This window comes from Monodelphis domestica, chromosome 3 (assembly GCF_027887165.1).
Source record: "Monodelphis domestica isolate mMonDom1 chromosome 3, mMonDom1.pri, whole genome shotgun sequence".
Lineage (NCBI taxonomy): Eukaryota > Metazoa > Chordata > Mammalia > Didelphimorphia > Didelphidae > Monodelphis > Monodelphis domestica.
The window spans coordinates 4841465-4856653 of NC_077229.1; the positions used below are offsets into that span (position 1 = coordinate 4841465).

Genomic DNA, 15189 nt, shown 5'->3' on the forward strand with positions numbered 1-15189 from the left:
CTTGTTGCCTTCAATCTTTCCTCAAATCAGGTTATTTCCAGAGTCCTGTCTCCTCTGTGTGTGGCCCGGGGGAGTGAGGGTGGGGAGGGGAGGGGCTAGCTCTGCCTGCTAATTCCCCGCGTACCTCCTACCCTCGCTCTCAGCGGCTGGGGCTCCCTGGCCCTGAAGGCCACGAAAAAGACGCTTGGAGATACCCCTCCGAAAGTGTCCACTGTGGCCCCTCGAAGGAGTCGGCAGACGTGGGGCTCTGAGCAGCTGGGGCTGAGGCTGTGGCCAGCTCACGTGGCCGTCGAACTCCTGGCCTGGAGGAGGAGCAACTTTCCCTCCTCCCTCCTCCTCCCGCCCAACAGCTCATTTCTCCAGCTCCGCCCTCTGCACAGCGGCTCGGGGTCCCAAGGATTCAGGAGCTTCTCTTCTCTGGGCTGCCCCGGCCCGCAACCCACTCTGGGCGCTGCATCGCCTTTTCATGCCCCTGTAGGGGGGCCCCGCGCTTTGGCCCACTGGACGCCCAGAGTAGGACACCCTGAGCGCAGTCTGTCTGCGGAACTGGACACCAGGAGCTGCCCGGGCGCCCTCAGCCCTTCTCCGTCGCTGCCCGCTGCTTGCTCTCCCCGCCTCCGGCTCTCCCTCTTATTCCTGCAGTCCTCCCTCTGACTCCAGCTCCGGCTCTGAGAACTTGTCTATCTCCACAACCTAAACTGAGGTCGCGTCCGCCTCCTAGTCAGCCCCCGCCCCCGCCCCTCCCCTCCCAACTCTCTGTGCGGGGTGTGAGAAGGGAGGCGGAGTTAGAGGAGCGAGCAGGGGGGCGGAGGGAGATGGGGAGGAGCGAAGGCGGGAGCCTGAGAAAGGGGAAAAAGAGCGGCGGAGAAGAGGGAGGACATGCGGGGAAGGAGAGAAACAGGGAAGCGGGGAGGATGCCGGGAAGAAGGAAACCACGTGATGGCCGGGGAGAGGCGCCAGGAAGCCTCGCAGAGACCTCACTGGGCAGACGGGGGCTTCCTTGACGGGCTACGGAGAAAGGGAGCCCGACACCGGAAAAGGCCCGGATCTGGCTGGACCGGACCAGGAACCCCACTCGGGCCTCCTTCCGGCGTCTTCCTGACTGGCTTTGGGAAGCAGCGCCAGAGAAAGTCCCCATTGGAGCACGAGTGCCCACCTGGAGATCGATCTGCTACCCAGAATGCCCCGCGCGGTGCCCTCGGGCCCCCCTCCTGCCTGGCACAAAGCGGGAATGCAGAGACCTCGAGGAAAGTGCAGGGCCCCGAGCTGTGTTAGGAGACAGAAGAGCTGGGAACTGGGGACGCCCGAGGCCCCGGCAGCCTTTTCCGTCTTCCCTAAAGCCAGGAGACCCGAGCGCCCTAAAGTGTGCGGGCGAACACAGGCACCAGAAACCCTCTGACCCACGGGGGAGGGGCGGGGGCGAGGACCGGACTCAGACTGGAGGATCTTAAGGGAGGCTTGCTAAGAGGGGAGAAGGGGAGGGCCAACCCCAAGGCGACGTAGAGGCCTCCGGGAAACCGGAAGTTAAGATCGCGGCCAGCCCTCCGCCTCTACTTCCAAAGCTTTTCTCTCCTCGGCTCTGTACCCGCCTGTGGAACTTCCTCCGTCCCGAGCCTCCAGCCTCGGTAATTATGAAGTGGTGGAGGGTAAGCGGGAAAGGGAGGGGCCTGCGTTAGGGGGGGGGCCTGCGTTGGGGGGGGGGCGGACGTAGAGGATGCTGGGTGAGGGCAAGAGGTAGAGAGCATGACTGAGTTCGAATTTTCCCTTTTCCGAGTCCCTCTGGGGCAGACGCCGCCCACCTGTGCCTCCTGGAGCCCAATTCCCGGATCTCCCCGAAGCCGGGAGCCCCTCCCCCCGCATCCTGGGACTCTGCAGCTGGGTGGGGCTGGCTGATGGGGCGGAGCTGGACGGGCAGCGTCGGGGTGCCAATTTCCTGCGGGGTACAATGTATCCCGGGACTCTCTGGCATCGGCTCTTACGGATCTTCTTTATTGCTAAAATGTCCTGCCTGGAGGAGGTGTCCAGTGGGGCAGTCCTGGATGTAGTTTTACAGCGCCTTGTCTGGACCTAGGAGTCCTGCCTCCCAGCCTCTGTGCCCCGGACCCCCAGTTCCTGCTCCCCCGCCCTTTTGGCCAGCCTCAGCTTCAGTCACCACAAGCAGGGTCTGTTCAGGCTAAACAGGCTATAATGAGCAGAAAGAGGGCAGAGAGTTAAGGGGGAGTTCAGGAGGGCTTCCTGGAGGAGGCGAGATTGTTGTTAGGACTGTAGGGAAGCAGGAGAGGGCAGTGGTTCCAGTAGGGGAGGGAGAGCCTGTGAGCTGGAGGTGCTGTTCATGGACTCCCCTGGAGGCTAGTGTGTCCTGGCCAGAGGAGTTGGCAGGGAGGAGGGGGATGGGGCTATCAGGGCTGGGAGTGCCAAAGAGCATCCTGGGGGATTTGATGGGGGGGCTGGAGCCAGAGGAAAGTCACCTGAGGGGTTTAATGGAGGCTGCCAGGAAGGGGAAGAGAGCCCAGGAGACCAGCAGAGCCCAGGAAGGCCCTGCAGTTGGGACTGAGGGAGGAGGAGGGCCTTCCCCACCGGGAGGGGGGGGGGGCAAAGGGAGCCCTGAGAGAGAGCCAGGTCAGATGTGGGGAGGACCTGGGTTCCAGTCTAGCCTCAGACCCTTCTGGTGCTCTTGGCTGCTTTCCCTTTTGTCTTCTTACCTCGAACCTGACCTGATCTCCTGGAAGGGCTTCCTGGGTGGAGGATTTCCCGCTGGAGGCAGACTGGACTCCCCTGGAGCACTGGGAGGGACCCCCATGGCCTACCCCCAGCCCAAGGGGACCTCCTGCAGGCACTTGAGGTCTTTTGGGGTGGGAGAGTTCCGGGGGTCCTCCTGCAGCCCCTCACTTGAGAGCAGGGCTTTGGCTTTGGGCCAGTTTCTTCTCAGATTGGACCCACCTTGGCCTCTTGGCCACCTCCAGGCCCCCTTCCTGGTTCTGCCCCTCTCCTCTCCCTCCTCTTGCCACCCCCCACTGACCCTGGTTCACCTGTCTGATTCTGCTGACATGGCTCATATCCCGCCCCCAGATGGCCCCTCTTTGGGGGCCTCACATTTCTTAGCCCCCCCCAAGACTCTTTCAATGGGGACTTGCTCCCCCCAGGAGCTCTGTGTTGTCTCCACTTCCCTCAGGCTGTATTTAGGCTGTCTGGGTTAGGGGGCAGGGCAGAGGGAGGGTCCCTAGGATGGTAGGGGAGGGGGGCTCTGTCCTGCCCTGCTTGGTTGGGGGGTGGCTCAGGGGAAATCCCAACTTTGGGGTGCAGTCTAGAGGTCGGGAAGTGGTCTAGGGGGAGAGAAGAGCCATTCTAGGGGCCCGGGGATTCCTGACCCAGGTGTCCTGACCCCCAGATCCTTTGTAGAGGTTCCTCTGTGCTGCCTTCAGAGTCGGCCATCTGTTGTAACCCCGAAAATGTGGGTTTCCAAGACTGTGAATTGCCAAAACTGTAAAGGTTTTGGCCAAACTGTAAAGATAATTTTTAGTGTCTTGATTTAAATCAAAAATAAGTGGTTGCCATGGGAAAATTCCCAAATATGAAAATACCCAAGACAGCTGGGTTTTATGGGATTTTTAATTAATATAAATGAAGGAATTAAAAGGGGAGAGAGAGGGAGAGGGAGAGGGAGAGGGAGAGGGAGAGGGAGGGGAAGAGAGGGAGAGAGGGAGAGAGGGAGAGAGAGGGGGAGAGAGGGGGAGAGAGAGGGAGGGAGAGAGGGAGGGAGGGGGAGGGGGAGAGGGAGAGGGAGAGGGAGAGGGAGAGGGAAAATAGTAGAAAGGGTGTAGGCCAAATGACCTAGGCCTGAGCCTTAAGGAAGACTAGTTAGTCTTTATCACTCACCACAAGATCGTCCCAAGCAAGCTGTAGTTCTTCACTGAAATCCTCAACTCCTGACCTCAGTTCAGAGACCCTCCTCTGAACTGAACACCTCCAATTCAGCTTCCAAACTGAACTAAAACCAAACTGAACTGAATTATCCTTTTAAAGAAATTTTCTCTTATGTCACCTCCCCTAAATTTTCACATCTACCAATCACAGTAGACGCTTTTTCCTAGGACTGCCCATTCTTAGTTTTCATCTTCTTTGGTTCTCACCTTCTCTGGTTAGGTAAAATCTTCAGCTTACTTCACACCTCTTTGTTAAGCTTGCCCTTTCTAAGTTACTTGACCTTTTAGTGATTAATTGAACCTTTATAGGTACTTAGCACCCTTTTGTATTAGATCTAAAAATAGACCACCTAGCTTAGGGTTTTTGCTTCACTATAAGTATGAGTTGGGGACTTTTCATTGTTCAGTAAGGAGTTTTACAACTTTATCTTCCCCTAAAGTATGCTTAAGTATGGGTGGAGTAATGTAAAGTTCTTACATACATTCCTGACTAAGTACCTCCATTGTCGAAAATGGGGAATAGCTTAATCAAATCTTCTGAAGTAGAGTCTGAGCAGTTTTAAGATTCACACTGTTGAGGATCCCTGAGCCCTGCCTTCCTGCCCCCACGCTCCCCAGAAGCCAAAGCCCTTTCCTTACTCTCTTCCTTGCCCCCCTGACCCTTGGGCTGGTCCCCATCAGGCCTTGGAATCTGCCTCCAATTCCCTTTTGGGATTCCCAGCCTCAGCTGTGTCAGAGGGTCCCAGGTGCCCTCCCCAACTCCATGGGAGACCCCAGCTCCCCTTTATCCTGTTTGCCCAGGTTCAGCCGCCCCCAGGAACACTTGAGTCTCCCCAGGGTCCCTGCCCTCCTTGCCAGGAGCTCTGTGGGACCCTGTGCCTTCTCAGCCCCTCCCTTGGCTCCCCTTCCCAGGCTTCCCTGCTTTCCCCTCTAGCATAGCCCTCAGGCCTTTTTCATGCCAAGGGGTTTGGGGGCTCTTCCTGGTCCCCTCCCATGTGGGATCCCAAAACCCTACTGACTCTTTAGGGTCTGGGAGGACGGGAAAAGGGAGGGGGAAGAAGAGGAGGAACAGAGGGAGGGGGCTCATCTGCCCTTTGGACCCCGTTGGGGCAGGCCTGGCCCTTGGTGACTCCTGTAGCCCCTCACCCTGTATAGATCCCTGTAGGGCAGCCTCTGGCCTGGGAAGAGAAGGGAAACCTCTGCCCTTTGGGTCCCTTCCACCTCCCCAGCTCAGGATGCAGAAGCCCAGGGCCTGGCCCCAGGAGGGATGGGGCTGAGCCAGATCCCGAGTTGAGAGATTGATCAGGGCAGCTTTCTTCTGTAATGGAGGGATTTGGGAAGGGCTAGTGATGCTGGAGAGAAAGAGGGCATGAGGTTGAGAGAGTGAAGAGATCTTCTTCTCCTCCCTTCATTCCAGGGGGTGAGAGCCAAATCCTGTCTCCTTAAAAGGGGAATATGTCTCCCCAGAGGATGTTTTCTGGGAGATGGAGGCCAGGAGACTGGAGAGGGAATGCCTTAGTGAGCCCAGGGCTCCTGAGGTCCAATCTATCCTTGAGAGGCAAGAGGATTTCTTATGCCTCTGCTTCCTCCAGGGACATCAACTGTCAGTCCCTTTCGGGATCTTAGGACTACTCAACGGCCAAGGAGAAATGTCAGTCCCTTGGGCCAGGCAATCTTGAATCCCTGAGATCTAGAAGTCAACCCCCTTGTGGGGAGAGGTGTGCCCCTCCCCAAATCTTCAGTCCCCTTGACTATGTTTAGACTGGCCCACATCTAAATCTTGACTTATTGGGGTTCAAGCAGGGAAGGGGTGTCAAGGATATCAGGTAGGAAAGTAGCTAAACAGGCAGGGAAGCCCTATAAGTCATCCCCTCTAGCAGATTGGCCCTCCAAAGTCCAGGGACAGGCAAGGGAGAGAGAGACAAGAGAGAAATCCTTGGAAAGGATCTGTGGATGGCTGTCTTCAAAAAGTCCCAATCCACAGTCCCGCTGAGGACTTCAGACTGCTGTCCCTGAGAGTTTGAGTGGAGGTTTTCAGGGGTTCAGAAAGGACAGTAAGTAGCTCTCCAAAGAAACCGGCTTCTTCTCAGCCTAGGAAATGCACGTCCCTCCTCAGGCTCCCAGCTGGAGGTGAAGTTGCCTGTTGGATCACTCAGGCTTCTGATTCTCTCCTACAATTCTCAGTTTTTTCTTCTTGTTCCTCCCCCAATCTCTCTTCAGCTAGTCTCTGTCAGAGACTGTTTCCTCCTCCATGTGGATTGTCTCTTCTCTTACCTTATACTTCTCATCCCCAACCAAGAGCAATTGGCCCAGAGAGTGAGCCCAAAGGCAGTGAGGAAGATGGGCTTTTCTACACTGGGGGAAAGAGGGGAGGAACTGCCCTGGGAGGGGCTGCAGGCCAGATTCTATTGCTCAGAAGGACAGAGAAGTGAGACATTGCCTGGGCCAGGGGAGGCCTGTTGGGAAGAGCTTTGGCTGGAGCTCCATTCAGGGGACCATGAAGTGGGGGGAAGGTGGGCAGGGCAGGACCCTGAATTAGGAGATATAAAAACGAATTCTTTATTCCTTTTTTAATTTAACAAAGGATCTGGAGATCCTCTTACCATGGAGATATGCAGGCACTAACCAGCTCACCATGATGGGAAGTAGAAACCACAGAGACAGAAGTGAGGTAGAAAAGGGGGTACCATTAATTGGTTGGTCTGTCAGTTGGGGGGTAAGTTTGCTGCTGTGTGTTGTGTTGGTGATTGGCATTTAGTTGCTGGAATATAAGAGGGGTCTCGGGTTACTCAGAGGGCTTTTGGATTTGGGGGGTTTGTTTGGGGCTGTTAAGTTTTGTTTTCTTTCTTGAACTTTTTGGAGTGTGGCTGGTCTTCATTGGCAGACCTAATTGGGGTTGGATTAAACACTGATTGAATTTGTTTTGAATGTGTTGGGTTGGGTTGAAATTGATATAGGCAGCTTTAGGTAGTAAATATAGGTACTTATAGGATAATTAGTACAGAGATTAGGACATTTTCTTTCCCTCTTTCCTGTATTTCTCTCCTTTAGTATATTAATATCACTAAATTCTTTTACCATGTCTATTTTAATTAAACTCAGTTGTTAATTGTTAAAATCTGCTAGAAGTTTTCTTTCATCTGCCTTAAGGGGATAATATTAATTTGCAACTCTGCTGTATTCTCATTAAAACTTAAATGATTAAAACCCTCTCTCTTATTTTGTCAAAACTCCTCATTTTAATTCCTTACAGAGACAAGTCCAGGAAAAGGTGGAGGAGCTTCATCTGATGGACTCACTGTGGCTACTTGGCTGCCTCTATAGGGAGCCTAGAATCCCAGGGATGCCTTGGAGAGGGACAGACTCCCAGACCAGGTAAAAGTATTCCAGCTCCATATGGGAGCCCCATCATCCAGGGAGACTCTCCTCTGGCTCTGACACAAGATGGGCTTGGAAGCTTCTCCCTCCTTCCTTCTGGGCCATTTTTGTCCCCACATCCCAGGCAGGACGAACAATCCTTCCTTGGCTCTCTTTTGGCCTTTGGGAAGGATTCCTTGGCCTTTGGGCAACTTAGACTCCAAAATCTCCCCCCCACCCCAGGTACTGCCTCTCAGGTCGGATTTCTCCCTGGGCACAAGTGAGTGCTGAAAATCAGTTTCCCCAAAAGGATCATGGAAACATAATCAACTTAAATATTGCAGTAAGTTGTGGACAAAAGGAAAAGAGAACAAAAACAATGATTACTAGGTTGACAAAAAGCCAATTTGGGGCAGTCCTCTTTGGCATAAGAGTATTCATTCAAAACAAAAGCATTTCAACCCCCTTATAGTTCAATTCGAACCCTAAAGTTCACTCTGGATGTTCTGGTGAAGCATGTGGTCTCTGCAGTCATCTGTTTTCATGGGGCATTCTGGATTCTGGGAGGTAGTAAATTTCTTATCCTAAAATTGTTCATCTATGTGACAATTAACAAAGGCAACATGTGAACTTTGATGGTTCTAGTGACAAGAGTTTGGGCAAGATATTCATGAGCTTATACAGTGATATTTTGTTCTTCAGCACAGGTAAAGGTACAAATTAAAGATCAATATAGGCAAAACATAGTAGCTTAAAATGATTCAGTATAACAGAAAGATACTGATTGAATTAAAACAGATAAACTTAAAACAATTAAACCTTAAAACAATCAGTAAATACAATAATATAAACCAATAAGAAGGTACAGACAGGCAGTGCAGTCAAAATCTTTTTCACCAATCCCAATAGACTTGTTTGCTATTATAGGAGGAGAATAAACTCAAAATAGTTAGCAAGAAACTTCGAGATCTCTTTAAAGTTTCCTTCCCCTCCCTCAGTATTGTTATCCATTTAGATTTCTTTTGGCAGCGCTATGAATTTTTTCATAGAAGTACAGGGCAGAATCTCCACTCTGCATATTGATAGCAGTTGGGACTTTTAGAACTTTGTCAAAATATTTCAGGTTGGTTTGTAGCATAAGCAGCCTGGCTTGTGGCATATTCTTGAGAAGGAAATAAAGTGGGAAATCTCCAATGAAAATAAAAATTCCCAGGAACAGAATTAAGCAGATCCAAGCTGCACTTTTTAGCTATACCAACTCAAAACAGTTGTTTCAGAGTTTTAAGCATGCTTTGAAATAGCATTTTTCCTGAAAGATGCTGAAGGGGGTTTGTTTTTAAAGAGTAAACAGAAAGAGACAAAACTTCTAGGGAAAACAATAGCGTATTTGCATATGAGAGAAAAAATACTTCTCCTTGGTGTTTTGGGTTAAGCAAAAGAAGGAAAAAAAATCAGGCTTATTCCTCAAAACTGACTTTAAATCTACTGATTTGGAACTAACTTCCCTCTCTGTGAAAAACTTTTAGTAACAGCCTTCCAAACTAGGAGTCCAGGATCAGCTTAAAAAAAAATCTGCTTGAAAACTAGTAAGTGTGGGGTTCCTTTTTTCATGTTGAAAAATGGCTATGGCAGGCTAGAAACACATGCAGTGTGGAAAGGGATTGGGGTGAAAAGATTATTATATGTCACTCTTTGTGGAAATAAAATGGCTGGGTTGTCAGGCTCTTGTGGCACATGTGGTCTCCGCAAGAGGAGGCTTCAAGCTGGGTGGAGAGCGGTGAGGAATGCTGGTCAAACAAATGGACTGGAGAAACAGCAGGCAGCGGGAAGCAGGGCAGGGCAGGAGCGCAGGCACACCCTGTCACTAGACCTCGTGGTGGGCAGCCATGAGGCACTTACTATCTTTACTGTAAGGCTATCTGCTGAAAAATTTTTGAGAATTCATAATTGTTTCATGGTGTTAGACCTGGTTCTGGTTTCCCAAATTGGGAGGCACACAGGATAATGTAAAAGCAAGAGGTACTGCTTTATTACAAGCTCGAGTTTGGGTCCCACAACCTCCTGGGCAGATGGAACCCTGAACGAAAGGGAGAGAAGGATTATATAGGGTAGGTTTGAGTTGCAGAAGAGGACGTCTTATAAAACAGTTGGGTAGGGTTAGGTCCTTGCAGTCAAGTTGTGGGAAGGAAATCACTTTAAAAGACTGATATATATTAATTTAAGGTCGCCAAGGAATTCAGCTATGTAATTCCTAAATGAAAACTCAAGTCAGCAGTCAACCCTTTATGGAGTTTAATTACAAACAGGAGGAAGAAAGGCATTAGAGATAGAGATAGAGAGGGAGAGAGAAAGGGGAGAGAAGGGAATAGGGCTTAAATACCCCTTCTGTTTAGGCTGGGCCAAAAGGCCCAAGCCCTTAGATAGCTGAGGCAAAGAAAAGAGATCAGTTCCTATCACTCACGTGACCAAAATGGAGAAACAGTCTCAGCGGCCTCCACCTCCAGCTTTCTTCAGAGCAAGCTTCTCAGAGCACAACCTCTCCAACCAACCACCCCTAGTCCTCAGACCCCGCTATCTTTAAGGAAACCATCCAAGTTCCCTCCCCTCAGTTCTCATATCTACCAATCACTGTCCATGTCTTCCCTGTGCCAATGGTGGCTCTAGCTTAACCCAGGACCACCCAGAGGTCTGTGGCTTTGCACATGTCTGTTGAAGGTCATATTCTCAAATAATTAAATCTTGATCCTTTGCTGCAGCCCTTCCTAAATCCTGTTACCCTGAGTAGGGTGGAGATTGGAATAATTAAATTTTGATCTATGCTGCAGCCCTTTCCATTGTTCAGCAAAAGGTTTCTGTCCTAAAGTAATCTTAAGAAGGGAGGAGGAGGAACCTCCCTTGCCAATGGGGTTCACATTCCAATGGTGAAATTTCCAACATTCACAAGTCTAAGAAATTTTAAGGTTTACAAAGTGTAGGCTTGTGGTGCCTAGTACAGTTTATCTCCTCAGAAAAGTTGGGAGGCCCTAGGTGGGGTTCGGTCCTGGGGGTTGAGTCTTTATCAGTCCCTAGCACATTCCAGGTTATGGTCACTGGTTCTTCAGTAACTTGACTGCAGGGGCTCTAGGGAGTCCTGCAGGGGTTCTAGGGGCGAGGGGATCAGGGAAGAGCATAGGAGCTGGTTCTTCATTCCCCACTTCTTCTGCTGTACATGAGGAATCTTCCTCATGTGACTGTATCATCATAAGGGGATTCAGTAGGAGTCAGAGTTTGATATTGCTGGTGAAGGACCATAGCTGGACAATATTAATGTAGTCCTCGACAAAGGCTACTCAGCGATTTACCAGCCCGATATGATCAGCATAAAAGCAAAGAATCCTTAGGCTAGGAGTCATGAGGTTGTAAGGGAGCAAAGGAATTTCCCTGACAATAGACTGCCCGAGTTTCTGGGGGTGCAATACCCATGTCATCTCCCCTCCCCCCCTCCAAATATCTAAGGGGAAAGGGGCGATAGTCTCAGTCTTCTGTAGTTTCTTCAGAGCTGAAAATGGTTGTAGCGCTGTCCTTGCCTATGGTCATGAGAGAGGTATTGACTGTAGGCAATGTCCAGGGCTTCAGGCTGGAATAGTTGCCGAGGTTACAGTGGCATCTGGGTGGCTCCCATGAGTGCTTCTACCTTAGAAGCAACTAGAGAAGTGACAAGGTTACAAATGCAAGGTCCACATATCCCACAGGGGAACTTGAACAGGGAGGGAAAGGCTGTGGACACAGGGTCTTTAGGGACGTGTCCTCAGTGAATGCCTGGGTCCTAGGTAGGGGGCGACCTGCTTGGAGATCTGAAGGATGTCCAGTGACTGCTTCCCCTGATTGGCAGACAGGTCACAAGGGGGAGAGTCAGTTCCTAAGATAGAAGTGTAGAAACCAGGACTAGGGCAAAAACTAGAACACCAGATAGAAACAGAGAAATTAGTACAATAGTAATTGATATTACACATTTCCATTTGGGTATCTTAGCCAACAGACTTCTTCAGAAATCATCTTCTGACAGGAATAGATCCCTTTAGGAAATCGGATTCCTGAGTTGTTTGCAGAGTTGGTATGTGATGTTTCTGTTAAAGAATATCCTTTTGCCAAGTACACATTAACTATAAACATCTATAAACACTTGAGTAACAATATTTTACAGATGTATTTCTTTACCCCAGATTCTGGGGTAAATTCAAGAAAGCTTTGAGCTATATTTCCAAGCTCAAGATCCAAACTTCAACTGTGGTCAATTAAGGCTACAAATACAAGCCATCTATTAATAAACTTCACCTACTTCTCAAAGTATGTTCCCTAACAATTTAAGAGTTTTCAATTATTAACCTAATAGGTTGTTTGAGGAAATATAAACTTTAATTTTACAATTTGTACCATATGCTGACTATGAGAACCCGTCACAAAAGAAAAGGCAGATAGGGAAAGCATTTCCCCACATCCCAAGGGACACATAGTAAGGGCTTCACATACAGGCCAAAGCCACCACTGGCTCTGACATCACTGCATCACTCAAGGATCAACTGCCTAGATGGTCAGAAAAGGTCCATTCCCAAGTGAGCCCAGAATATGCCTCTATAACCATCCCAGGACATTCTCTGTCCTTTGGGTACTGTGTCTCCATTAGATCCCAGAAGCCTTCTTTTTCCTTAAAAGACAAGTCTCACTCATTTCAGCTGAGAGAAATTCTGCTTATCAACAGTCCAGAAACAAATTTCCATACCTTCAAACAAGCCTTTTATATCCCTACAAGGCTGATCACTCAATTATTCTTATGTATTTTGGCAATAATTTACATATCACACTTCAGTCACAAAACCTGAAATAAAGAAAAGGAGTGCTGAATTGAGTAGCTCCCTAGTAATATAAATCAGAGCTGTATTATCTCTTGGACCTAGGCCATCTGAAAGACCATGACAAGATCAGTCAGGAATTACTTCAGGGTAACTGTACAGAGAAATTATAGTATTATATATGATTTTCCCACAACACATACATTAATTTTAGACATTATCCCTAGGTCAGGGATCCAATTATAAGAGTAGAACATCTATCTGTTCTCTTTCACTTCCCTATATGTCTCCTCTCTCTCTCTCTCTCTCTCTCTCTCTCTCTCTCTCTCTCTCTCTCTCTCTCTCTCTCTCTCTCAAAACACATGTTTTAGGAGCAACTCACATAAGAATCATAAAATTCTGAGCTAGCATTTTTCACATATCTGCCGTTTTTAACATCCTACCCATTCCTTGGCTACTGTTTACAACATATATCTTTATACAGATCAAAATATCAACCAATATATTCCCAAAATTCATGTGAGGTAACTTGAACAATTACATATCACTCCACTCAGTTTATCATTCTGGACGTGGAATGTTTGCATTAAGATTCCACAGCTTCAAACAAGCTTCTTGGTCAGACAGGGCTGGCAAAGTTTGTTTGTTTGAGCATCTTAAACCTCTGAAATGTACAATTAAAATATACTCATCTTTTAGTTCTATCACACAGTGGTTGTCAGCAAAGTCCCATAATATTTTTTAAACAATCAGTGGCATCATTTTTACAATCTTTTTACAATTTTACAATCAAGATTTGGGGGCATGCATTGACATTATAGAAAATATATTTTAAACTTATATTACTGCAAAATCAAAAAAGTTAAAGAAAATCTTAATACTGGTGACATGTGCTTCAAATATAAAAAGGAGAGAAAAAAATAAAAAAACTGGAATAGTATATTGCACATGCAAGATAAATATAATAAAATGATTTTTAAAAATAAAAAATATAGCTTATAATCATTGACACATTGTCTCAGCTAAGGAAATGTAGAATACAAGCTTTCTTACCAAAAATGAGATTCATTTCCTCTTCATACCTGGCCATGATCCACTGTGAGTATAAGCAAGTGAATTTCACAAGGTAACAGTTTTTTATAAAGAACAGTAATACAACAGGTAATGCACATTCAAAAAGTACCAAGATCCCCCAAATTCACAATATCCCAGTTAAATACAATAGCAAAGAAACCCACTATCATTTTTTTTTTAAACCCTTACCTTCCATCTTGGAGTCAATACTGTGTATTGGCTCCAAGGCAGAAGAGTGGTAAGGGCTAGGCAATGGGGGTCAAGTGACTTGCCCAGGGTCACACAGCTGGGATGTGTCTGAGGCCAGATTTGCCACTATCATTTTTTTACATGAGTCTGCTGTATGACATTTAAAGAAAATAGATATTTGTCACAAGTTTTTCAGGTATAGCAATGTTTCAACCTTGGCTGAGACATTTAAAAACAAAGTAAAACTTATTTGGGTCTAGAACATCATCAAGAAATCTAGATATCATTACAAAAATGTGGCAGAGGAGTCTAGGAAAAACCCAAACCCCTGTACTGTTGATGTTGGGTAAAGTGAGTTGAAGAGTTATAAATGAGAGATGCTCCTCTTTTGGGAGCCATTCAGGGGTACCATTCCCTGGGATTAACTTTCCAGCTCCTTTGGTATGAGACTGTGATGTCCCAATTGTTCACATTTTTATAAATATGGGAGGTGGGGATTATAATTGTATTTCACTTCAGCTACTAAAATGGACCTTACCTCCTGTTAGAAGCAGGGACGCAGGAACATGGAATTTTGAAAATACTAAGGAACTTCTGGGGGATGAAGTCCAAAGGCTCAAAATCTCCATTTATACGCCATATATCTACTAACTCTAATTTTTCTAAGATTGCATTACCTTCTCTTGTCTGTTTCTTATTAATTTTTTGGTTTGATTTATCTAGTTCAGATAGAGGAAGGTTCAGGTCTCCCACTAGTATAGTTTTTCTATTTCATCCTTGGACTCCACTAGTTTCTCCTTTAGAAATCTGGATGCTCTGCCATTTGGTACATGTTGAGTACTGATATTTCCTCATTGTCTATACTGCCTTTTATCAGGATATAAATACCTTCCCTATCTCTTTTCACGAGATCTATTTTTACTTTGTCAGGTATCACGATTGTGACTCCTGCCTTCTTTTTCTAAGTTGATGCCCGATAGATTTGGCTCCATCCTCTTTTACCCAATGTGTGTCTACCTTCCTCATGTGTGTTTCATGTATACCACATGGTAGGATTTTGGTTTCTAATCCACTCTATTTGCTTGCGGTTTATGGTTGAGTTCATTACATTCACATTCTGGGCATCTATTACTCCTCCCAACATTCCCTCATTCCTTAACTTCAGCGACTTCCCGATGTATTTCGGAATTTCCCAACCGACCTCAGAGACCCCGGATCTCTGCACAGGGTGGGGGTGTGGCTCCAAGCCCAGGGGAGCAGCGGGTAGAGGAGCTCCTGGTTCATTGGAAGCCTGCAGGTCCCCGTCAGCTCTCTGCTCCGGAGTCCAAAGAGGAACTTCCCGCTCCTATGCTGACGTCACCTCCATGTGTCCAGGATCCCTGCAGGTAGAGCCGGGCACGCGGGGACACTGAGCTCATTTGGCACTGCCGAATTGATCTGTGGAGGGGTGCCAGGCGGGCGGATGACAGCGCAGAGACGTGTCCGGCCGGGGGCGCTCTATGCATTACCCAGAACCACTGTCCTTCAAGAGTATTCCATTAGCCCGGCACCGTCCCGGGCATCTCCAGAAGGGGGAGCCAACGCGGAGGCCCGTATGCTGTGGCTGGTGCCAGAGGGACGGAGCCGCCCATTCGGCAGAGGCCTAGTGTGCGCGCTGGTGGCACTGGAAGGATTCTAGGTGTAAATGGAAGGAAGCGGGGAGGAGCCTGGGAGCGGCAGCGGAGGCATACACTAGAGCACTTCCGGTTTGGTCAATCAGCCGTGGGTCCCCAAAGCGGCCTGCGAGCTGTGGCCCTGGTGAACGCCCATCAGACGGA

At 48.3% G+C, this 15189-nt stretch overlaps 1 long non-coding RNA gene across 1 annotated transcript; it reads left to right on the plus strand.

Annotated features, from left to right (window-relative positions):
* Positions 1-709: 709 nt before the first annotated feature.
* On the plus strand, positions 710-12444 carry LOC130457873 (uncharacterized). The gene is made up of 2 exons (XR_008917120.1): positions 710-1625; positions 7177-12444. It is a non-coding gene; the product is annotated as an uncharacterized LOC130457873 (long non-coding RNA).
* Positions 12445-15189: the final 2745 nt, after the last annotated feature.